General features: G+C 35.3%; 1 protein-coding gene across 1 annotated transcript in view; it reads left to right on the forward strand.

Annotated features, from left to right (window-relative positions):
• The window catches only part of LOC109025816 (uncharacterized), a 514,558-nt gene extending 490,842 nt beyond the window's left edge, over positions 1-23,716 (forward strand). Inside the window, exons 3-4 of the transcript XR_010129569.1 lie at positions 13,005-13,138; positions 23,282-23,716. The gene's annotated coding sequence lies outside the window, so the exon portion shown is untranslated. The remainder of the gene's footprint in view (positions 1-13,004; positions 13,139-23,281) is intronic.
• The last annotated feature ends 436 nt before the right edge of the window (positions 23,717-24,152 follow it).

The raw sequence follows: 24,152 nt of genomic DNA on the forward strand, positions 1-24,152 counted from the left end.
CTAAAAGCCCTTAAAATTTAAACTTGCAGTTAGAAAGGATCCCTAAGAAGAAGATTATTCTAGACATTTAACATCAAGGACTAATAAAGCCACACACTAAAAGTTTTATTAAGCATTTTTGATAGACATGGTAAGCGGATGCTAAAATATTTAGTTCAAAATACATGTTGGAGACAGTCTTTTATTAATCAGTTTTGAAGTCAATTAAATATTGGTATAGTTTTCATAGGTATAAGCAGCCCTAATAAGATTTGGTGATTCAGAAATTAGAGTTTATTATGAGAAAAAGTTTTTTTTTCATATTTTAGAAACAGATTTTAGGTTATTTCATATGATATGTGTATGTCATTCATCATTATAATAATAGCACTGTCCTATATTTGTCTAATAGTTTATAGTGTAGAAAGTATTTTAAAATTAACTCATGTCTTTATAGCATTGCATATCTTATGGTGTCACACTTTTATCACTCCCCAGAGTTAGAAATATCCTCGAACCATACTTGTTCTTCACAGGTGTGGATACAATGCTATTTCTGTGAGATTTTCCCCCATGCACTCACATTGTTTATTGCTCCTACAGATCAAGGGCTAGAACAGAGCCAACACATAAGCTACTCATATGTTGCATTCATATTCCAAATTATAGGACTTGTGTAAACTATTAAATAATCTCTTTAATTTGTCTACTAAGATTGCATGTAAAAACAGTTAAATATGGCAAATTTGGCTAAAGAGAACACCAGAAGAGAAGAAATGCATGCCGTCGCTTTCTCTTTCTGCCTAGGAGGATCTATCACTGTAGTTGAAGCCCTGTGAATGCAAATGCTTGGTGTCTTAGTTTGGGTTTCCCCAGAAGCTGAACTAGACATAAGGGCATGAGGGCAAGCAGTTTATTTGGGAGGTGCAGGAAACACTAGTTGAGGGTGGTAGGGGAGAGGCCCAGGGAAGTGAAGTCATCCATTAAAGAGTGCTTTATTAAGCTAGCTATCACTGTGTGTGGCTGGAGCTTAATCCTGCAGGGGACCTCTGGAATATAGTAGAAAACACACACCTCAGAATGACCCCATCTGAGAGGTAAGAAAGTTGAGATATTTACATACCACCTCCTGAGACTCACTGTATGAAGACTTATTGGATAGGGGTGGGGGAAGAGAGTGGCAGTGGTGATGGTGTGTTCATGTTTGGTATTTCTGAGCTGACATGTGTGCACAGAGTAGCTTTCTTTGGTCCAGAAATGAAAACCTCAGGCACATAGATGCAAATGATGGCAGGTGGACACCAGTCAGATCACAGAACCAACTCTGCAGAATAAGGGTAGGGCACTGAACGGCATTTGCTGTGTTTGAGAAATAAGATATTCCAGGATTTAGAGTTTCTAAAGATTCAACAAAATGTGTGCTTTGATTCATGTTGCTAAAATTATTCAAAATATTATTTTTTAAAATGTTCTCAAGTGAATTGTCTGGGGAATATAAAATATATCCTTCTCTGCAAGTTCAAGGTCAAATGATCCTTTGGTCCTCATTGTAACCATAATTTCTCAAGGAAGAATATCACCCATATAGATGGCCAAAGATGATGCACTAACCTCAGAGAAATATTTTAGCACTTTGTTCAATTTCGACAGAAAATGTAAAGTCAAACCTGTTTCTTGGGATTTGCTGCATTCCATTACAAGTAAATTATAGTAAAAAATGAAAAATATAATCAGTTGAAGGTTGTGTTATATTAATTTTTGTTAGTCAAGGTTTTATTGTGGCTGCCTAAAAGAAAGCAGAGCCATTATTCAAGCAATAATTTATTTAACCAACAAGTTTTATATACTATTTACCTTTTATTAGACGACTATGAAATAAATAACATGAAGGTGACCCAGGCCAATGGTGAAGGTCTTTGGAGTAGTGGAGAGCTGATTCTGAAAATCAGCTCTGCCACTTTCTAGCTAGGAGGCCTCAAGCAGGTTACCTCAGTTTCACAAGTCTCAATTTCCTCATCTAGAAAATATGAGTAGGGGACTTAAGGGATTTAATGAGATTATAAATGAAAAGCACTTAAGTGCCTGGCATGTATTAAGCACTAATTATATGTCATTTTTATAATGGTGGTGATAGGAATGCTAACATGGCTACCATTAAAGTCTTTGCAATCTGCTAAAGGGGGCAGCTAGAAACACATACATAATGCAGAGCAAATCATGCCTTGCTCTCTGTGATCAGAGGATGAGCGTGATTAAAGACGTATTCTTTGAGGAGGTGGAATGGATAGGTGAATCTTGGAAGAGAGAAAGGTTTCCGATAGGCGGTGATAGTGTTCAGTACAAGAGGGGTAGGTAAATCAAGGCATAGAGTTCTAAATACAGCTGGTGGACCTGGAACAGTTGACTACCAAGTGCCCGAGACAGAGCACATATAGCTGATCTCTTAGTATTGAATATTCCCATGTCTCTGCCCTTGGATTCTTCCCTTCCTATCTACCCTTACATAGAAAGTTAGGTAAACTTATCTAAGTTCCACGTTCCATGGCTTTAATACTAGCAATTCACCATTGTACCCAAAATTTAGTTTGAAGAACCCAAACTGAGGTTTCCAGGTAAGCTCTTGTCAATGGACTTCAGTCTGCATTTATATGTATCTACTTGGATATCTAATGAGTATCTTTTGCAGTTGACATGTACATAAATCAATTATTTATATTTCCTTCTAAAAGTTATCTATTTCCCCATAGTCTTCCCCAGCTCAGTTACTCGCAACTCCGTCTTTCCAATTTCTCAAGCCCCAGATTGTCTGTTCTCCTTCATTATTCTCTGTCTCTCAAACCTCACATCCATTTCCTCATCAGATCTGTTATTTCAGATTTCAAAATATGTCCACTATCTCTATTGTTACCATCCTGGTGTACTTCCTGGATTACTGCAATAACCTCCAAATATGTCTCATGGCTTCCACTTGAGAACATGAAAAGTCTCTTCCTGTATTAGTTCATTCTCATGCTGCTAATAAAGACATACCCGAGACTGGATAATTTATAAAATAAAGAGGTTTAATTGACTTACAGTTCAGCATGGCCGGGGAGGCCTCAGGAAATTTACAATCATGACAGAAGCGGAAACAAACAAGTCCTTCTTCACATGGTGGCAGGAAGAAGAATGAGCCAAACAGAGAAAAGCCCCCTATAAAACCATCATATCTCGTGAGAGCTTACTATCATGAGAATAGAACAATGGTAACTGCCCCCATGATTAAATTACTTCCCACCAGGTCCCTCCCATGATACACGGGGATTATGGGAACTACAATTCAAAATCAGATTTGGGTGGGGACACAGCCAAACCACATCACTTCATAAGCAGCAGCCAGCTTAATTTTATTTGAGTAAGTTGTAGCATACTACTCCTCTTCAAAACACTGTAGGCCCCACCCTGCCCTGCTATTGCATCCAGAGTAAAAGCCAAGTTCTCATAATGTCTAGAAAGCCACCCACAATCTCACCTATTGCCTAGGACCTCACTTCTTTACTTATTTCCTTCTTGATTATGTCATTTTAGTCATACCGAGTTCTTTGTCATTCAACAGATGTGGCTTCACACTCCCGACCTAATGCCTTTCTTCTGCCTATTTCCTCTCCCAGGAACATTACACATCCACACATTTTACTTACCATCTTAAGTCCTTGCTTAAAATTCATCTTTCTCTGTCACATCCTGGTCACAATGACTCTACTATTTCTTTTTCCATATCTCTTACTTCCCAGTAATACAATATAATATTAGTAATTTTATTTCATGTTTATCTCTTCCCGAACCCACTAGGGTATAGCTCCATGAGGGCTGGTGTCATTGTATGTTCTGCTCATATGTTTACTGAAGGAGTGATCAGCACTTGTAGATGCTCAATACATAAAGAACAAGATAATTAATGTTCTTTCCTCTTTCTCTTGAAATTTGCTCTTACTCTATTGGCAGAAATAGCCCTCTGAATCCACAGTGCCCAGGATTCCTTATTATTTGAAGGGTTTTGTATACAATTTCCATATTCTTTGAAGGTTCTCTCCATTGAGAAATGGAGTGTGGTATGAAATCAAGAATTGTTATTTAGTCTACACTTTGAAAGACACCTTTTATTTCTGGAAAATTACTAAAGTTAGACCCATATTCAAAAAAAAAATCTAATAACATTGAGTAACTCCAATATGGCAAGCATTGTATGTATTATTTCATTCAAATTTACAGCAATACTGAGTGAGCATCATATCTGCTTTAATGATTTGAAAATTAGAGACCAGAGAAGTTTGGTGATTTGCCAAAATTCACACAGAAAATGAACTGTTCTGGAGTTGGAGCCTAGGTTTTTTCTGACTCCATATCACCTATTGATCAGCCACCTTGATAAGATAAATTATTAATAGTATATACTATGTGGATATGTATCATGTGGATGTGAGAAAAATTAAAAATGCACAAAGTCTCTGAATCTAACGAGTAAAGAATAAATACTATTTAAAGAAAATATACCTTTATCTAAGACACTTTATCATGTTTCTAACTTACCTTGCTTGTAGGCCACCCCACACGGAATATCTTCATAGCTGTAGAGGAGGCTTTGTTAAAGATAAATGAGATCATGGGAATTGAACATTCATATGCAAAAAACCAATTAGTGAATTATACTTTCTAATTTATGCCAAAGATGTATGGACTATAACAACTTTAGAGTTCAATATACCAACATTTTCAAAGTGCTGTTCAAAGTAGCATCTCATGATGTTTGCTGTCTGAAAGTAATCTTTGGAATATTTTATTGCTGGTTTAGATGCTTATTTAAAATTCATTCAAAACTTTGATTTGAACTTCCCAAGAACATTTTATTCCTGTGCCCTTTTTTAAAACCAAATATTGGCTTTTTTTGTGTGATGCCTTTCCCATTCTCTTGTAACTAACAATGATGTTCTTAAAAGTTTCTTTCACTCCTTTCTTCATGCATATCAGCTGGATTAGGAGGAAGATGCATCTGCTTACACTTCTATCAACTAATTTTATGTTATATACTTCAAGTCCAGATTACCAACTTGTGTCATTTCCTTTCTTCTTTCCCAGAGAAGTCTCATTTTCCTTTTTCGATGCAATTAAGTAATTTTTCAGGAGGGGGAATTTCAAGTTCACTTAAGAAAAATACATTTTGTTTCTTCACTTCTTTTTTCCCCAGTCTTCTGTCAGCCTAACAAGCATAGCAAGAAGATATAGCCCCACAACTACTTTATGCACAAAGTTAGAAGCATAAAATCTCATGGAAAGAGAGCGATTATCCACAGAAGAGGTTGCCTTGCCATTTCTCTCATGTTAGAGGTGAGAAAGTGAGATCCAAAGAGTTTAAAGGGCTTTCCTAAAGGCATACCACTAGAAAGTGACCGAGCCAGATGAGTAGATTGCAAAAATTTTCTCCCAACCTGCACGTTGTGCACATGTACCTTAAAACTTGAAGTATTGTAATAATAATAATAATAATAATAATAAAAGAAAGTGACTGAGCCAAGATGAGCAACTCTCCATTCTCATGCATTCTATCTTATGAGTTAGGTTATTTTATTTTTAGAAATTAGGGAACTGATGCGACTTGACTTCTTACTACTACTATGCCCACAGAAGTGTAGGGGTATCGATTATTATTAAGGGCTTATTGATGTTTCCCCACATGGGCATGTTAGCACATTACAATTTGGAGAGGCAAAAATATTTGCCTCTGAAACTTCAGATTTATTTGAGAAAGCTAACATCTGAAAAGAGAAATCCATGTCTCAATTTCCAAGAGTCAATGTAACACTCTCTGTGGGTTTTCTTGTCTCTTTAAAAAAATCCGTGTATGTAGTAAACAAAACCGAGAGTTAGCTTCATATGCTTTCCTTTTTAAACCATACTGTAGAAAATAGGTTAGAAAAATCAAATTAGATAGCAAGATTTCCAGTGAGATACCTTTGCTCATCTTTAGTTTATCTTCTGCAACTCAGCGTGCATGAAACAGTTCACCCACTGCTCTAGCTGTCATGGTTTAGTGCAGTTCCACGGAGTGATCCTGTTTTAACCTAACCTTCAATTTGCTGGGGTTTGAACTCTGAATAATAGCTTGTGAACATAGTTTAACAGCCAGTACAAGGGCTTCCTTTGAATTTTTAATCATATGAATTAAATATTGCTAGAGATGCTTTTTAAGATGTTCTTCTAAAAATGATCTAATGTATAGAAAGTCAAGTATGGATCAGCCTAAGGAGACTGAAACACAAAGGTAGCAGGACTGGGGACACCCATAGGCTACACACTTTGCTCATCAAATTGAGATAGCAACTGCAAAGCATTCATTAAAAATTACATCTTAAGCAATCTTCACATTATATACTATTATACTGTTCAAATGTATAACATATATTGTATAGTCGTCTTCAAATTGTCATTACTCAAATAGAGGTAAGCGTAGCTTCAAAAGATCCATTATGTCAAAACCTTAAATTGGCACAGAAACAAATCAGATGGCAAGTAACATACTAAAGGACTATTTGATAATGACTATAGAGTTTCTTAAAAACTGCAAGTTCTCTTAATGCAGTGTTTTTCAAATGATAACATTTTTGTGAAATTTAGTGAATGCTGAAATTAATTTAATAGAATTCAACCAACACTTTTTAAGTGACAAAACAGAATAGAATAGAAAATGTCAGAATGTGTCTGATATCATACAGTTAAATTATTGTGTGGAATTTTGTTTTAGCTGTATATGTGTGTGTTTTTGTCCTGGGTAATGTTGCATTTTTTTTTCAAATTCTGTTTAGAAATAGTTTGAAAAATATTGGCTCAGAATATATGAATTACATTTGTATTACCAAAATTGTTACTATTCTAATTTATCTTCTTAGGTATATATCTAGCACATATAATGAGGCATGTGGAGAATAATAATATTGACACATAGCAAAGTTCAGTTTTTTAACAACTTCCAGAAAAATTCCCAGACTAGGTAAAGTGCTTTGTAGTGAGAAAATATATTTTGCCTTAGCATTGGTTGGTTTTTCAACTATAAACATGTGTGAGTATGAGCATTTTACTAAAACCTTTTCTTTATTATTTATTCTAGCATGAGTTTTCTTACATACTAAAATTTATGGGGAACAAATTCAGTACACCTGGATATATTCTTGCTTTACCATGTGAGCAGACTGCTGCTTTGGGGTGTAGGATGATGCTTTTTTTTTTTTTTAACTTATATCTGGCTTAACACACTTCATACAGTATAAAAACAACTATTAACTAGTTAGAATCATTTGACCAAAAAACAGAGAAAAGAGAAGTTAAACAAGAAACACACACACAAAATCGGGGCATTTGGTGCAATAAGTCATGAGCCTCTCTAATTTATAATTCTGTGACTTCTCTAATGGGTTAATCCCCTAGTATACATGATGCAGTGTACTGCTGGTTGTCTGGATTTGCACAGTCAAGCTTTCTTCTCATAAACAGAAAGATGCATGTGTTCCTTTTGCCCCCCTCCACCTCCTCTTTCTAAGGATGAATATCTGTGAGTAGTGTGGATCATGTACTAATGATTTCAAAGGTTGAAGAAAAAAATAGTGATATATTTAATTCTTAAGAAATAGTACAGCTCTTCATTCCATAAATACATGACTTACTTATTCCCCTTTCTGACATTGAATCTTAACAAGACTATTGAGAACAAAACTTTACCTTTGTTTGTGGCTCAGTATAGGCTGTATTTGTTTTAATTTTTAAAAACAATTTGATTAACTGCATAAAACCAGGTAAGTACAGAGAAAGAAATGAAGACAGTTCCATTCATTGAAAGGGCTCTGGACTGGTCATAGGACAAGAAAATGCACTGAGACAATGGATTCAATAGACTGATATGGCTCATTGTGGTGAGGCAATAAGGCAAGAAGTAACAGAGGAGAACAGATTTTGGATAGCTTTTGAGTACTTTTCTTGCCATGTGATGAAATGGTTGCTTAAAGCAGCTGGCTGCATTTAATTATTTTTATTTCAATTTTATTTTTTAAAATGTGGTTACTTCATAGACACATTTATTTTCCAACATCAGCTCCTTAGTAGTATAATATAGAATGCCTCATTAGCAATGGAAAATGGGCTTAAGTTTGTAGCAGGAATGTTCTGAATAATGTTTTTAGATGTGGAAGAAGTTAGCAAGGGAGATTATAGAACCTCTCACTTCCCCCTGGAGATCTTTAAAACAAGTAAAAACTTTTTATTTAATCCACAAATTTTACATCAGATCTATCCTCATTTACTGGTGCTGCCTTTGCTTTACTAAGTTCTCTTCCTTTGTTCTTCCTCATGCTGCCTTTGCTTGGAGAAGCTTCATGAAAGAACAGAAATAAGCCTTGGCTTGAAGGAGGCTATGGGTATTGCTCTAGCAAATAGAATGCCTACATTGCAACCCATTTCTCTCTAGGTTCCAATCTAGTTTTGTCATTTATCGTTTAAGGGAGTTGGATTAGTGCATCAGTTTTCAAAATGTGGTTTCTGGACCAGCAGTATTAGAAGCACCTGAGAGCTTGTTAAAAATAGAAATGTTCAGGTCCCATACCAAATTAACTGAATGAGAAACCATGGGAGTTCAAGGGAATGTTGAACTGCTGTACACTCAGATATGGCATGTTCTATCACAATTGAAAGACCTGAGCCATTCAATCAAATACGTGAAAAACACAGTGAAAACAACAATAAAATACTACATGAGCAGACAAAATTCCTTACCTGGCAGTGTCCACTGCCCAGTAAGACCCAAATGTTTGCACGTTGAGTGTTTGCTCACACTTATTTAAACCAAAAGGATTATTTGTCCTAGATGGCTCAGACACAGTTCATCTATGGTCAACAAATTCAGTCAAAAATATTCATTGAGTACCTTGCATGTGCTGTGCACTGTGCTGGGCACAGAGGATACACTGTGAAGATGGTAGGCACCGGACAACTTCACCCTGTCCTCTGCAGAGATGAAAAAAAAAGCATTTCAAGAGCTGAATCAGGCACTTTGGCTGCTGATGCCACCAAAAAAGACAACAACAAGAACAAAAAAACTTTTTTATTTTTCCAGTAGTTTCTACCCTGCAGGTGGAAGAGCCTTTCCTACCAGAGAGGATGCTTATATCCCCCCGATGAAATTTCCTCAGCCTAACAGTATGTTTACTAAGAATGCTATCTTTAGGGCATTCTAAAGAAAGGCAAACTACAGTACCAGAAAGTGCCGCAGCTGAGATGTTTGCATGCGCCTCTAACTCAAGTCTGAAGGGTGAAGCTGAAGCATCGGCCGCAGCTGGAAGAATGGGGAGCAGAACACTGGCAGTGGGCAAAATGGTTATTCATTTCCTCTCTTGTGATCTTTCATCTTTCATTTTTGTGAATCTCAATGCATAGTTGAGACTTTTCCCAGATTCACAATCAACTCTGATTATCTGCCTCCTCTCTCCACTTTTCCCTTTTTAGTTTCTTGGATGCTGTTAGAGGAAAAAGATAAAAACTATCTGGCATGGAACATTCTTGCCTTTCTTCCTTTTTTTTTTAGGTCACTTAGTATTTGTCTAAGATTTGAGAAAAAGAAGACAGTGAGACCAAAGGATAAAGAGAGGCAGAAAGTGTTGTTTCTCTTCAAATATGTTTTTCGTCTCTGACCTCATATAAAAACTTTGTAGTGCTTCCAGACATAATATTTACATAATTTTAAGCAGGTAGTGATTCTTTTGGTGACAAAATTATTATACAGTGTATATCCCTGCGTATGCTCTCATGGTTTCATAGCTTTTTATTTTCCTTAAGATTTAATATATGTGGACAATTTGGTCTGAGTGAACAGCCTAGCAACAGTTTGATTGCTTTAAGCTACTCATAAATTTTTGCTTACCTGAGCATCAACTCTTAAAGTCTCCATAATTATTCTAATCCTCTGTACGAAACAACAAGATTCACATAGTTGTTGAGGATTTCCTAAGTGCAGTATACTGAGAGGCACAGCTTGGGCTGCGGCCTCAGAGCTCCATAATCCTTGAGGCTAGTTTCTTCTTCATCCTGCACAGAGGTTTCCGGTGGTCTGCTTCAAGTCTTACTCAGGGAAGAGATTTACCAATAAATGAAATATACATGGAAAGTTATGTGGCTAGATTTTGAAAAAAATAGAAAGCTTCAAATTAGAGGGAGAGTGGATATATAAAATGATAGAATCACAATCCCTGCTGCCTTCAGCCCCCCAACTACAGATACTAAAATGTACTGAGAAATGATAAACCACAGGAAGACCAGGCTAGCTCTAATATAAATACATGTGATGGGAATAATGTAAGATCCTACACCTGAATTCAAAACCAAAATACACAAAGAACTGGGGGGGGGATATGACTTAGCAACAGCCTGTGTGAAAGTGTCTTAGGCATTTAGTTGACAATCAACTCAGTGGGAGTTAACAGTAATGTGGCTGCCAAAAAAGGCTGATGGGCCCCCAGGCTGCATTAATAGAAGTGTTGTGCAAGAATAAGGGAGATAATGGTGCCACTCTGCCTGATGCTTTACACACAACACTTGAAGGGTGCAGTCAGCCCTATGGGCTCCACATGGACCCATTTGCAAGGAATAGTGACAGTTAAAGACAGTGTGCCCTATAGCACAGCACGTAAGGAACAGTTGTGGGAATTGAGAAGGCTTACCTTTAGAAAAGTCTTGAGAAGGACATGGTGCCTTGAATAACAGACTTGGCAAAAAAAAAAAAAAAGAGTTAGAGTTACTCTGCATGATCAAGAAGAAAGAGAACCACACTGTAGAATCCTTGGAGGGATAAACTAGAAAAATAATATAGGCATGGATGTCAGACAGATCTAACATGGAACTCTGGCTTATAAAGCTACTCTGTGAGTTTGAATAAGTTTATTTTCCTCTTCTTCACCTCTATTTTCATTTTAATAATATGAGGAAGATCTCTATAGATTTGATATCAGGATTAGAAAAATGCACTAAAAATACATAGCTTAGTGCTTGTTGGAGTACATACTCAGAATCTACAACAGCTGTGATAAGAATCAGAGATATCTAGAGCATAATGGACAACATTGGGAAGAAATGAATGAAATTATCCTTACTAGAAATGTTGGTAATACTAATGGACCAAAGGACATATACATTGTTAGAGGTGGATAGGTGATTAAATAGATGATGTATAGGGTTTTTTGTTGTTGTTTTGTTTCTGTATCCTGAGAACTGTGATGAACATTTATTATGTAGTTGGATACATAGAAAAAGAACACATTAAAAGTAAAATGAAAACAAAGAGCAGTCAATCTATGAAGAAAATTATTTTTCCTCTTACATGTTTTGTAAATATTTAGAAAGATGATGATATTTTCTTTTAAAAACAGAAATCTTCGCTGGGCATGGTGGCTCACGCCTGTAATCCCAGCACTTTGAGAGGCTGAGGCAGGTGGATCACGAGGTCAGGAGATTGAGACCATCCTGGCTAACATGGTGAAACCACATCTCTACTAAAAATACAAAAGTTAGCCAGGTGTGGTGGCTGGTGCCTGTAGTCCCAGCTACTTGGGAGGCTGAGGCAGGAGAATGGCTTGAACCAGGGAGGTGGAGGTTGAAGTGAGCCGAGATCATGCCACTGCACTCCAGTCTAGGCTACAGAGAGAGATTCCATCTCAAAAAATAAATAAATAAATGTAAATAAATTAATAAAAATTAAAAAAAAAAACAAATTTCTTGAAAGGACCGCGTTAGAAGGTATTAAAAGCATCATTGAGTAGGGAATGGTGTGGAGAGAGATGGGTTAAAATTATCCTGAATATTACAAAAGATTTTTTCTAAATTACCTGAATAGGCAATTTATTTTATAGTTCAAAAATGAGCTGGTCATCTAGTTGGAATCCTAATTATTTAATACTGAGGATAGAATTCTTTGAGCTATGCTGAGAAGATTGTAAACATTGTTTTCTTTCATATAGCCTTGAGTCAGGTGACATGTAATAGGGCTTACACCATCACTGTCTACTGTATCTGGAGTAAAGTATATTTCAAGTACAGTCTCTTAAATTATGATTAAACACTACTTGTGGTATTAAAATTTTCTCAGTTGATTTGTTGCAATTCTGATTACATCAAAATAAACTGTCCCACCAAACCCACTGCTATTCAGGAACACAATCTAGGGTCTGCAAATGACCTTCCTCAATGTTGAAGGCTAGTCATTAGATAGAAACTGAAAATCTGAACCTAAGTCCTAATCACGGGCTCTCCTTCTTCTTCTTCTTCTTTTTTTTTTTTTTTTTTTTTTTTTTTTTGTGAGACAGTGTCTTGCTCTGTTGCCCAGGCTGGAGTGCAGTGGCGTGACCTCATCTCACTGCAGCCTCCCCTTCCTGGGCTCAAGCGATCCTCCCATCTCAGCCTCCTGAGTAGCTGGGATTACAGGCATGTGCCACCATGGTTGGCTAATTTTTCTTCTTCTTCTTTTTTTAAATTGTTGTAAAGACGGGGTTTTGCCATGTTGCCCAGGCTGGTCTGAAACCCCTGGGCTCAAGCAATCCTGCCAAAGTGCTGTGATTACAGGTGTGAGCCACCGCACCCAGCCTGGGCTCTCTATTTTTTTATGGTTTCTTTAAATATTAAAGAAATGTACATTCATAAGGACATATTTTATATCTCTTTTGGTCATAAGTATATCCTAATAAATATTCATAGTAGGGCACATTAAATCTTCGTTTAATGTACCTAATCTTCCTTCCCCCGAAACAACTGTTTTGAAGTTAGGCTAAAGTGGTATAAGTACTGGTGTTGGGGAACACTCAATCTAGATGACCTCACCTTTGGGTAGCTGAATACTCAGCCTTTGTGCTGTGTCAGTGAAGGAACCAGCGAAGATGAGGGGTCATACCAGAGCAATGAGTGCTGTAATGTGTCCATCACTGTGAGTATTGATTACCATTTCCTTTTCTTGATTTCAGGTAAACCTCAGGTTCTCCTCCTGCCTTTTGCTAAGCATATGTCTTGATGACAAGCCTTCTGCTGATGAGCTGTGTTTCTGGACCGATCATGGTAGAAGTCAATTAACATGTCCCTCACTTGGAGTTTCTCAAGGGTATGTTACCACAAAGACTCTCATACACCCTTTTTTCTGATCTCCCTTTCCCATTCTACACTTGTGTGCTGAATCTGTTTAGCATTATAGTTAGTACACTTACACGTCCGCTAAAAAGTGGAAATTAATTTAATTACCAATGAAGTAACAAGAATTTAGTTTGGCAACGGATTTCTTCTATAATCCAAAGCCAAGTTACCTTTCCACTCATGGTTCTAAAGATTACTCAACTGTGTAAATCATCTGTGCCACATGGAATAACTCAAAGTAAGTTCTTTCACCCCCTACTCATTCTAAGTACACCAAATAAAACTCTGCCTCTTTTGGAGAGTTCATACACTGTTCAGAGAAGGCTGTGAGGTATTTATGATATCTAATCCAGAAGGAACTCAAGTGATGTTTGTTTTAGAAATAGAAAGCGAAGAATGATTATGTTGCAAATATTATCATGAAGACATTTATAAATATATTACAAATGCATGTTTCCCACCAAATAATTGACAAAACACTATTACTTGCCTTAAAAATAATGCACAATTAATGAATGCAAGAAATTAAACCTCCGTACCATGATTTTTATATTCAAATAATTTGCTTTTACCTGAAAATGAACATATTTGATGAATTACTGTAGAGGTGATGGAATCACTGTATAAACTTACTGCAAAAAGAAGATACTTCTCTCCTTCCATCTTTAAACTCTTAAAAAAATTCCTCTGGTACAATGATTATAACATAAAATGAAACACTAATGAAAGCAAAAGAGCAGAAACCTAAACCAAGCAAGTTAATTCAAATATTTGCTTCACTTCAGTAACATAACATATCATTTATTGGGTCATGGTTTCACTTATGTAAAATGATGAGCATAGTGAAGATATATGTATGTGTATATATATATATATACACACACAATTATTTAATATATGTATATATGTACTTATTTAATAAATAATGAGATAAATTTTAAAAATGTTGCAATAAAATAATATATAATGTATTTTAATTATATCTTTTTGGTTTTTAAATAAAACTGCAGATCTTTCAATATATTTTTTGATGTAAAATGTGAATAGAAATGTTCAAAAGATCATATCTGTATCTCCAGTGTGGGCAAGTTTCACTACTGGAAATGAGATTGTTGACTGAGAAAAAAAGAATGCTATTTCCCTTTCGGTAAACATATGATGCTGATATTTGATCATTACATTTTATTATTTTATAATAAAATAAAAATATTGAGTGATAATGATTTTTGTTATATTTTAAACTGATATATTCAGGTTTCATTCAAAGTAATGCACAAACATATTGCTACCATTTTTATTTAAACCCAATCTTTGAGCAGAATATATATATTGTTTTTCAAAGGCATTTGTTAATAGAGAGTAGAAAGACGATGTTATATATTGTTAAAAGTTTTTCCTAAGCTTGATTTTTAGAAAGGAGGAAGAAGAGAGGAGAAAAAAAAGGAGGAAAACAAACAGAAGAAGAAAATGAAGGCCGTAATTCTGCAGCCTTGTACTACCCACACATTTGCTAAATTTTTTTGTTTCTGTTTCATGTGCTTTCCTCTTTGCTAATGGTCACATGCATTCATTGAACCCTTCAAAACTGCCATAAATATGATCTCAAGTTAAAGGAAATTTAAGTGCCTATTGGCTAATGAGTAGGGTTGAATTTTGTATGATGTCGCCATGTGTCTGGTATTCTGATGTGCCATAGTGAAATCTGATCCAGGTTGTTGCCTTTTAAATCAACATATTGGACAATGACTGTTATATCCTCAAGGAACAGGAGTGTTAATGGCTAAGTACCACGGTAATTGCAGCACATATGGATAGAAGTTAGGCCTGGTGGAATTTAGGACTCATGGAATAGTGCTTTTACTACGACTTAAAGTACAACTTGGAATATGGGAAGAACATATTCTATATTGTACATTGCAAATAATTAGGGATAAAGAGTATCATACTGCCGAACCCATTTTATCTTTAATTTTTTTTTTAATTTTTTACAAAAAATTAGCCGGGTGTGGTGGCGGGCGCCTGTAGTCTCAGCTACTCAGAGACTGAGGCAGGAGAATGGCGTGAACCCGGGAGGAGGAGCTAGCAGTAAGCGGAGATCGCGCCACTGCACTACAGCCTGGGCGACAGAGTGAGACTCCGTCTCAAAAAAAAAAAAAAAATTGTAATTTTTATGGGTATATAGTAGATGTATATATTTCTGGGGTATATGAGATATTTTCATACAGGCATGCAATGCATAACAATTACATCAGGATAAATGGGGTATTTATCACCTCGAGCGTTTATCATTTTCTGTGTTACAAATATTCCAGTTATACTCTTTTAGTTATTTTTATATGTACAGTAAGTTATTGTTGATTGTAGTCTCCCTGTTTTGCTATCAAATATTAGATCTTATTTATTCTAAGTGGTTTTTTTTTGTACCCATTGACTGTACCCATTCTCCTTCTCACCCTCCGTCTCCGACTATCTTTCCCAGCCTCGGCTAACCATAATTCTACTCTCTATGTCCAAGAGTTCAATTGTTTTAATTTCTAGCTCCTACAAGTTAAGAACATGCGAAGTTTGTTTTCTGTGCGTGGCTTATTTCACTTATCATGTCTTCTACTTTTATCCATGTTGTTACAAATAACAGAATCTCATTCCTTTTTTTTTTTTTTTTTTTTTTGGCTGAATAGTACTCTATCGTGTATATGTACTGTATTTTTTTTTTTTTTTTTTTTTTTTTTTTTTTTTTTTTTGAGAAGGAGTCTCACTCTGTCGTCCAGGCTGGAGTACAGTGGCACAATCTCGGCTCACTGCAAGCTCTGCCTCCCAGGTTCACGCCATTCTCCTGCCTCAGTCTCCCAAGTAGGTGGGTAGGTGGGATTACAGGCACACGCCACTACGCCCGGCTAATTTTTTTTTTTTTTTTTTTTAGTGGAGACGGGGCTTCATCGTGTTAGCCAGGATGGTCTCGATCTCCTGACCTTGTGATCCACCCGCCTTGGCCTCCCAAAGTGCTGGTATTACAGGCGTGAGTCACCGCGCCCGGCCTGTATTTTCTTTATCCATTTGCCTGTTGATGGACACTTAGGTTGTTTCTAAATCTTGGCTATTTTGAGTAGTGCTGCAATAAACATGGGAGTGCAGATATCTCTTTGATGCACTAATTTCCTTTCTTTTGGGGTATATATCTAGCAGTGGGATTGCTGGATCATGTGGTAGTTTTATTTTTAGTTTTTTGAGAACCTTCTGTACTGTTGTCTATGGTGGCTGTTGTAATTTGGATTCCCACCAACAGTGTATGAGAGTTCCATTTTTCCACATCCTTGCCAGTATTCATTATTGTCTGTCTTTTGGACCAAAGCCATTTTACCTTGAGTGAGATGATATCTTCTTGTTTTGATTTGCGTTTCTCTGATGATCAATGAGGTTGAGCACTTTTTCATGTATCTTTTTGCCATTTGTATGTCTTCTTCTGAAAACTCTCTTTTCAAATCTTTTGCCCATATTTAAATAGGATTATTATAATTTTTTCCTATTGAGTTGTTTGAGCTCCTTATATATTCTGATTATTAATCCCTGGTCAGACGGATAGTTTGCAAACATTTTCTCCCATTCTATGGATTGTCTCTTTTTGTTGATTGTTTCCATTGCTGTGCATAAGATTTTTAACTTGATGTGATCCCATTTGTCTATTTTTGCTTTGGTTGCCTGTGCTTGTGAAGTATTACTTAAGAAATGTTTTCCCAATCCAATGTCCTAGAGAGTTTCTCCAATGTTTTCTTTTCATAGTTTCCTAGTTTATGATTTCAGATTAAGTCTTTTAATCCATTTTGATTTGATTTATGTAGATGGGAAAGATAGGGGTCTTAGTTTCATTCTTCTGCATATGGATATCCACTTTTCCCAGTATCATTCATTGAAGAGACTGTCCTTCCCCAATGTGTTTCTTGGCGTATTTGTTGAAAATGAGTTTGTTGTAGTTGTATGGATTTATTTCTGGTTTCTCTATTCTGTTCCATTGGTGCTCAGCCCTTTTTCTTATAAATAAATGCCTTAAAACCCATCAAACGAAAAAGAAACCCTTTAAGTGTATACAACTATCTATCAACCATATAAGGAGCATAGCTGGAGAGGAAGACAAATCATGACACAATCCCTCTCCACAAAAGGTTTACAGTTTACTAGGGAAAAAGAATGAAAAAAGAAACTCTCTGCCTCTCTCTCTCTCTCTGTATATATATATTAAATATATGATATATATATGTGTGTGCATATATGTATATACATAAATATGTGTGCATATATGTATATACATAAATATGTGTGTATATATACATATATGTATATATGTATATGTACATCTCTATATATACAATATACACATGTAAAATCAGTTTATGTGATATGATATAGGCAATATGTTTTATTAGAACTTAACATTGAATCATGTGCAGTGAAATACAGGTGATCCCTAACATTAAATCATGTGCATTGAAATGCAGATGATCCCTAATTTATGATGATTTGACACACCATTTTTCAACTTTATGATGGTGCAAAAGCCATATACATCTAGTAGAAATCATAATTCGGTACAGTATTCAATATATTTCATAAGATATTCAATACTTTATTATAAAATAGGCTTTGTGTTATATTATTTTGGCCAACTGTAGGCTAATGCTCATGTTCTGAGCACATTTAAAATAGGGTAGGCTATGATGTTAGGTAGACTAGCTGTATTAAATGCATTTTTAACTTATGCTATTTTCAATTTATTATGGGTTTTTTGGGACATAGCCCTATTGTAAGTCAAGGAGCAACTGCAGTTCTGTTGAAGAGGTAGATTTGCAACCAGATCTTTGGAGAGGAGTAGAATTCGAATAGGAGAAAGAGGAAGAGAAGGAAAGTAATAAACATTACTATCGGAGCACCACCAATATGGTATAAAATAGAGCCATAGGCCTTTGTGGAAAAGGATGAAGCATAGATCTGGCCATGATTACCTATGGAACTATGCTTGGCAGGAGGGTAACAGGGAGGATTTATGCTGGTGGAATTAAGAGGGATAAAGACAGAATTCTGAAAAAAACATCCCTGAATACACTCTAGCCCTTGATCAGGAATAGTAGGTATAGATCCTACTCTGTTTTCCCATCTTTTTAGTACGGGAAGGCAAAGTAATATTTTCCTATCCAAGAACAACTGCATTCACATTTAAAAGTGCTTCTTGTTTAGGTATCATCTTACCTTTATGAGATTTCACATCGTTATGGTAGATTTTGGATAATGAAGTTAGGAAAAGAGATGTCATTTTAAAGTAGAAGTGTTTATGTCAGTCAGCGCTGCACATACTGTATTATTACATGTGTATAACAAAGTTCTCAGTAGCAACTGTAACAGTTCAGGTTGCTATTCATAGATACATTCACTTTATTTCACCAGCTTTTAGCTTTCTTCAAATGTTTACATGAAGGTGGGGTAGGAGAGAGGAGAATAATGTGGCTGTGATTATGAGGCTTTCTGCAACATAATAAACCAAAACAGTAATGCAGAAATGATTTGAAAACAAATCCCTGGGTTTAAACCTACCCACCAGAAGAAAGAAGAGGGTCTGGTGATCTGAAAACAAAAATACCCAGAATAGAAATATAGACCACAGACATATCCCCTAAAGCAAAGAACTCAAGAGGACATTTGCTTGGTGGTTACTGCTTTGGAGCCAAACCGCCTGGATGTAGATCCTGGGGTCATCATTTGCTATCTGTGCAACTTGGGAAAATTGCTTCACTTCTACAGGCCCCAATTTTCCCATCATAACCTGCCTCATAAAGTTGAAATGAGGGATGAAAGAGTTACCATTTGTTAAAATCTGAGAACAGTGCTCAGCAGGTGTCACTCAAATAGTGTGAGCATGTACAGATGCTCCTTGACTTACGATGGGGTTATGCACCAATAGACCCATTGTGAGTTGAAAATATGGTAAGTCAAAATGCACTTAATAACACCTAATGTACCACCTAATGTATCACAGCTTAACCTAGTCTACCTCAAACCTGCTCAGAACACTTACATTAGCTTGCAGTTAAACAAAATTATCTAACACAAAGCCTATTTTATAATAAAGTGTTGAATATCTCATGTAATTTTAAAAATACTGAGCTGAAGGTGAAAAATTGAATGATTATATGGTACTTAAAGTATGTGTATCACAAAAGTGATGCATGTTCAGTAGAAATGAATGTGTGAAGTCATAGAAATCATAAAGTCGAAAAATTATGCATCAAACCGTCATACATATGGGACTGTCTGTAATGTATCATCCAAAGCAGAACACTTTTAATAGAAAAAGGGGGTGCTAAAAGCATTAAAGTTTATATGATATTTTGAAATGTTTATTTATTGATCACAAAAGGTCTATGTATAAACTAATGTTAGCTTATTCAAAAAATATTTTCAAAAGGAAAATTTTTAAATATAATATATATTCATAACCATTGAAACAAAATATTTTATTTATTGAATATTATGAAGAAATAAAAATAGAACAATTATTTCTGGTATATTTTCATGAACCTTAGTCCATTTTCTTTTTTAAACTTTTATTTTAGTCTCTCTCTGTCACTCAGGCTGGAGTGCAATCACACAATCATGGCTCATTGCAGCCTCAAACTCTTGGGCTCAAGCAATCCTTGCTCTTCAGCCTCTAAGCAGCTGGGACTATAAGCATGCACCACCACGCCTGGCTAAGTTGTTTTATTATTTTTGTACAGACAAGGTCTTATTATGTTGCCCAGACTAGTCTCCAACTCCTGGCCTCAAGTGATCTCCCTGTCTCAGCCTCCCAAACTGCTGGGATTAAAGGTGTGAGCCACCATGCCTGGCTAATTTTTTTGTTTGTTTGTTTGTTTGTTCGTGTCTGTGTCTAATATTGTGTTACTGGTTTTGGTCCCTAAAACAAAAAACTCTGTTTCTCAGTGTTTTTATTTTAAATTTTTTTGAAACAACTTTATTAGGGTATAATTTATGTGCCCTAAAATTTACCCATTTTAGTATACAAATTAATGTTTTTAAATAGATTTACAAAGTCGTGCTAACATCTTCATAAAGGCTTTCATTTTTTTAAGTTTTTCATAAAAGTACCTGCAAAGTTCTTCCAAGTTTCTTTTCATGGTTAGTTAACTTGAACATATTAATACCTTTAATTGACTCTTCTTTATGGACCATAATATTTTAAATGAGGAAATTATCAGTTAACAGGTAATGAAGTACTTGGTAAGTAGAATTTAGTAGCAAATTCTGCTAAAGAGTGGATATTCTGACTTCTAATTTTCTTAAGTATAAAAATATGCACGTAAAAGCAGGACAAAGAGTGAGTAGTGAATTGTGGGGTTGGCAGGCAGGATGTAGTATTAAAGTAGTATCAATTTTAAAAATCAAGTAACACATAACCACTAAACTGGTTCTATGTCAGCATCAGTTTATAACACTGTAATGCCACATATCTAATTTTAAATTTTTTAGTAGCCACATTAAAAATATAAAATTAAACAAGCAAAAAATAGTAAAAATATGAATGTGATTCCACCTAAATATTTTCACAGGTACTGACTTTTTGCTTCATTTGCATTCACTTTTGCCAATGCATAACTATTTTTATAAGATGCCACTTTTCAGGAAAACAAAGTTGTCATGATTAAATTTTCAAGATCTTTTACAGGACAATTTTAGAATTTAAAAGGTAAATATTGAACACTATTTGAGCATTCATTGTTTAAATTTCTCAGTTTTCCCTTTGTCATTACAAGTATAAATTTTAATTCTTTTTTGTTTGCAAGGCTTGTTTTTCATTATCCTATATTACAAAACTGATCATTCAAAATGACAATTTCTGGGGCCTCATTTAAAAAAATACTTTGGGGAGGCCTTCCAAATGATTACTAAGAGTAATATAAAATTATAAAAGTTTTAATACTATTTTAGAATATTTAGGTTTGCTTATAAAGCAGCTTTTCAAAGGCTCAAACATTTTTAAAATCTATTTGTTGATGGACAATGAAAAAATATGTATTGCTATTTTTTATATAAAATTATCATTAGTCATCTGCTTCATCCAAAAAATTCTGTATTTTAGTTAGTCCTGAGGTGTAGAAATTTTTTAAAATTATAAATTCTGACTACAGATACTTCTATTTCAATTGGAGATTTTCATAGTTTGGAAACAAAATTATAAATTATGTATGCACCGTAGCCAATTCAAGTGTATTTCTGTTCCAAATGTTTCTTAATTTAGTAAGAGTATTTTTTAAATGATAATTTCCTTTACCAATATTTATATTTATGTTATAATTACAGAACAATTTTATTTTTAATTTTAACTTTTAATTTTAATTTTTAATTTTGATTCATTTTAGCAAAGCGAACTACTCTAAACTTCCCTTTGATTTTATAAATTGGATGAAAATACTGATTATGGGAATTAACTTGTCCTTTTGAAGGATCTTTCTTCATATATATATATATATATATATATACACACACATAATGTTTTCCTACTGTAGTGCTTGTTGAATTCATTACCAATGTACTATATTTAAGGCATTCTAAAAATGCTTGTCCCAAAGGCAGTCAAAGATGGCTTTCCAGAGGATGCAATGCCTAAGCTAAGTCTTTTTTTGTTTGTTTTTTGTTTCTCTGAGGATCTAATCAAAAGAATACAAAACTACCATCATTTCACCATTTACAAAGTTCTTCTGTTAATAGAGCCAATACATCGTTTCCACTTTTGTATGTACATAAGAAAATTTGGTCTGAAACCTGAGCAAAATTAATGAAAAATATTAATTTGAACTAAATGGAAATCATTGCTTTTACAATGGTATGCAAACCTATCTTCTTTAGTTATATTTGTTAAATTTTTGTCTTTGGCACAGTCATCTATGAAATGACTCTGTCTCAAAAGAAAAAGAAAAAAAAGAAAGAATGAAAAAGAAACTAGGACATGGCTAACAGGAATGGGGACAAAGAATGTAAGTTTGGCATCCCCAAGCAAATCTGATAATATAATCCCCCCTACATAAAAGTCACTATTTTTTCTTACTGTCGGTGCATAGATTAACTGAAACATGCATGGGTCAATCTAAGGAAAGAAAGAGCACAGTCTGGGTGCGGTAGCACACGCCTGTAATCCCAGCACTTTGGGAGGCTGAGGTGAGACAAGAGGATTTCTTGAACCCAGGAGTTTGAGACCAGCCTGGGCAACATAGGATGACCCCATCTCTTAAAAAAAAAAAAAAAAGAAAGAAAGAAAAAGAAAAAAAGAAATTATCCAGTCATGTTAGTGTGGCCCTGTGGTTCTATGTACTCGATGGGGTGAGGTGGGAGAATCACTTTAGCCTGTAGGCTGAGGCTGCAGTGAGCTATGATCACACCACTGTACTCCAGCCTGGGTGACAGAGCAAGACTACCTAGAAAAAAGAAAAAAGAATGATCACAAATTACATTAGTCATGCATGCATTTTCATGTAACATATTTTAATGCTGGTTTGCCTGTGTGTGGGCAAATACCAAATTTGGGGCTGCCATGACTCTCTCCACATAGTCTAACCTGTCTCCTTCCCTAGCCACTTACTCTTCTTCATTGCATTAGCTGAGAATGCAATTAAGCATTAAGTCTGAATATTTTGTGGTTTTTAAGCATGCCTATTTAGAAGAGACCTAAGAGCTCTACCTTTTTGCTATCTGATGCTACATATAGGGGAAAACAAGCAGATGTTGCTGACAGTGTCAATTAAGGAGTTAATAAGCAAGGAAAGTCCGTCTGTGGCAAATCTGGGTTGAACATCATAGGATCACATTAAGTAATATTTGTTGAGCACTGCTATAAATGAGGCATTATCCAGTTGTTCTGATACAGTGGCCCTGGGTCAGTCCTGTCATGTCTTCAACTGCATTTTCTCTTCTCTTAGACATGCAAGGTCCTCATGATTGTCTCAAAACTATATAGAATTGAGAAGGTGAGCAGACATGAGTACATTTAGAGAAAAACATGGCTTGGTCCTAATAAATGTTTAGTGAGCTTGACCATTAATATCTTTAACATTTTTTTCTTTCTTTTTATTCCCAGCTGCACTGATGAGGAAACTGAAACAGAAAATCCAGAGTAAATTCCACCAGGCCACACAGCAAGGTCTGATAGAGCCAGGAGAGACTTTATGAAATCCAGACTCTCACACTAATGCTCTATCAGCTAGACCTCCATGTGAGTCTCCCCATTGTAGGTAGGAAGTGCTTTCCCTAAAATGCTCATAAAGCAAATCAGAGCAATGCTGCATTCCATGTGATTTCTAATTTGAAATGCAAACAATTGCCAATTTGTTTGACTTGTATTTATAATTATTTCCTTGTGAATTACTCATCACTAAATGCTTTATAAATATTTTCTCTTTTTTTTCTCAATGTCTATGGAATGATCACAGCATAGAAAATGTTGGCTTTCAAGGATTTATTAATATCTCCTTTTGAAATAACATGTATTTGTAAGACAGAATAAAATCACTTTAAAGTAACAAATCTTGAATTTGATTTCCCGTTCAGACAATGACTTATTTGATGTCCTTAATAAGATGAACTACATAGTGACTTTTATTTAAAGGATCCATTATATAAGAAGTAGAAAAGTAAATATGCACACTTAGATGAGCACGGCCTTGCCAACAGCTCCTTCTGATAGATTTTTAGACTTTACTAAGTTTGTGTAAGCCGAAGGCATCACACTGTATGCATTACTGAATCTAATTTCACTTTTGCCAATAACAAAAAAAAAGCTAGTGGCATAATATGGCAGTATGCATCATATGCTTACCATAATCTCAAAATTTAACTCTTTGTAAAGAACTGAGCCAATTATTTCTGTCTTTTTGAGCATGAAACCTAATTTAAAGCATTTTTCTAGATGATAAAATAAATACTCCTTTACTCAGAAACTTAACAAATCC

This window comes from Gorilla gorilla, chromosome 11 (assembly GCF_029281585.2).
Source record: "Gorilla gorilla gorilla isolate KB3781 chromosome 11, NHGRI_mGorGor1-v2.1_pri, whole genome shotgun sequence".
Lineage (NCBI taxonomy): Eukaryota > Metazoa > Chordata > Mammalia > Primates > Hominidae > Gorilla > Gorilla gorilla.